Here is a 2,239-nt window from a genome sequence, read left to right on the forward strand (position 1 = left end):
GCTGCTGCTCGCTGTCGGCTGATTACCTGCGTGCAGAAAGTTACATAATATCATCAATTTGACTACCAATTACAGTGATAATATCAATATTTTTAAAGCTTATGTAGGTCCTACATATTTTTTAAAATTGTGATTATACCTTTCTTCCTTTTAGAAGATGCAACTTTTCTTTTAGAAGATGTCACAGCAACGACTCCATCTGAAAAAATGACATTTGAATTATCAATAGATATTTTGTTTTGTTTATATTATTTTTGTGATGATAATAAGATGACACTGATGATGATGATATTACTGTCAGTACCGCTTTATTATTAGACGGGTTAAAAGGGCTTGTAATGAACTTCAGCCTCGTACTTCTTGAAAAAAAAAAACAATCTATACTATAATATTTTCATTTTTTAAATTAAAAAGACACAGTTTACAAACAGTACATTCTCTACTATCTACCTTTTTTCCTTTTAGATGTAGGCCTAACCAAATCATCTGAAAAAAAATGGCCTTTGAATTATAACCATCTCAATATTATGTATATTATTTTGTGCAAGGCTTTGTCTACACTATCAAATTTCATCAAAAAAGCGTCACATAAAATTTTATGGAACATGAGAGTAGAACACGTCCAAATTTCTTTGATACAATTTGATGATATGTGATATGACGTCATCGTACCCATATATGGGCACATCACATTTTTTGTCACATATAATTTGATAGTGTAGACAGAGCTTAATGGTTATAATGATAATAAGAATGATAATGATGATGGTGATGATAATATTCTCGTTGGGGTCAAGGGTCAGAGCCGTTTGGATCACAACTTTTGTATTAAGGGGGTTAAAAAGGCTTGCAATGAAATTCAGCCTTGTACTGCGTGAAAAACTATAACTATCTTTAAAAACTGTGTATTAAAGAAAGTAAATTTGATAGCAGTCGGTACATTCTCGATTATCATGTGGACCTTTTCCAGGCAAAACGGGGGAGGGGAGGGGGCGTGCCAGCCTTCCCCCACCCACCACTGGATCATCCCTGTTTTTCCATTTCATTTCTTTAGGCACGAGAGCCAAGTATATGCCAATCAGCGAACTTAATCACTATCCTACGTGGCATATCACAACAGGGGACTGAATGGACCAGTAGGCCTACACCGGGGTAACCCTCTACTCTTCTCGAAGGATGTACGATACTGGGTACACTGGGCCTTTAAAGCCCTTATACGAGAAGACTTAATCCACCAACGGAACCATTGGCGTGTGAGCCTTACGAACCAGCGCAGATATTATAGCTGAAAGGTTAGGTTCCTGTGCCCCCGGACTTAACCGCCCGGCCAATTAACTCACACTTCGGATTTTGGATGGTGTGTGTGTGTGGAAAGGGTTTGTACGTACTCATTGTATCTGGATCGTCTGGTCTGCTGCTGCTGCCCGCTGTCGACTGCTCAACTTCTGTGTGCAGAAAAACCAGATGCGTAATATCATTCAACATCATATTGGCATTTGACTACCAATTACACTGATGATGGCTATTTTTTTTTTAGCTGATGCACATATTGTACAAAAATATATAATACAAATAGCCCAAGGAAGAACCATTTTCAAATTGAAAGATCATAGAGCAATAAAGGAAAGAAACTAACTATATTACTGCCATTATCTGAAATACTTGGGGTCGATACAAATATACTTAAGAGTGTACTGTACTTTGATAACCGGGCAACATCGAAAGTAATAACAACATGCTCCCGACGTAAACTTGAATTAGACCTACTTTTATGAATCCTTTATTTAATAACACAGTCTGTAAAAGAATTATTCTAAACAATAGCCGTAACGACAATAACATATAGGCCTGAATACTAAAATACCAACTATTTTAATGTGAATGTCTCTCCTTTAATAATGAATTTGTTAAAATTTTTTCACGAAGAGGCAATCTCCACCTAAAAACGTTTTGATAAAAATGCGTTTTAAAACACTTTTCAAAAATCCGCAAATTTGAGCACCGTTTCAAAATATAGGAAATTATTTTTTTTTACATAATTTTTTAAGATACCTGTTAATTAGCGTGAATTATCTGTTGGTGAAACCGATAAAATAGACTCAGGATAGGTTGCCAAAGTTCGTCCCTTGTACGCGCTTCGTTGCCAAATTGTATTTTAGCCTATGGTTTACATTTTAGTCAAGGGTGATTATCAGGGATGTATTTTGGAGAATCAATTTTTCAGGAAATCAAAAAAAAA

General features: G+C 35.7%; 1 long non-coding RNA gene across 1 annotated transcript; it reads right to left on the reverse strand.

Moving 5' to 3' along the window:
• Positions 1-2,205, reverse strand: LOC117101472. The gene is made up of 4 exons (XR_004444285.1): positions 1,389-2,205; positions 451-486; positions 140-199; positions 1-26 (listed from the first exon to the last, which is right to left on the reverse strand). It is a non-coding gene; the product is annotated as an uncharacterized LOC117101472 (long non-coding RNA).
• Between the last annotated feature and the right edge of the window lie 34 nt (positions 2,206-2,239).

This window comes from Anneissia japonica, unplaced genomic scaffold, assembly GCF_011630105.1.
Source record: "Anneissia japonica isolate Jap-2015-1 unplaced genomic scaffold, ASM1163010v1 scaffold230638_len2239_cov79_single, whole genome shotgun sequence".
NCBI classification, from domain to species: Eukaryota; Metazoa; Echinodermata; class Crinoidea; order Comatulida; family Comatulidae; genus Anneissia; species Anneissia japonica.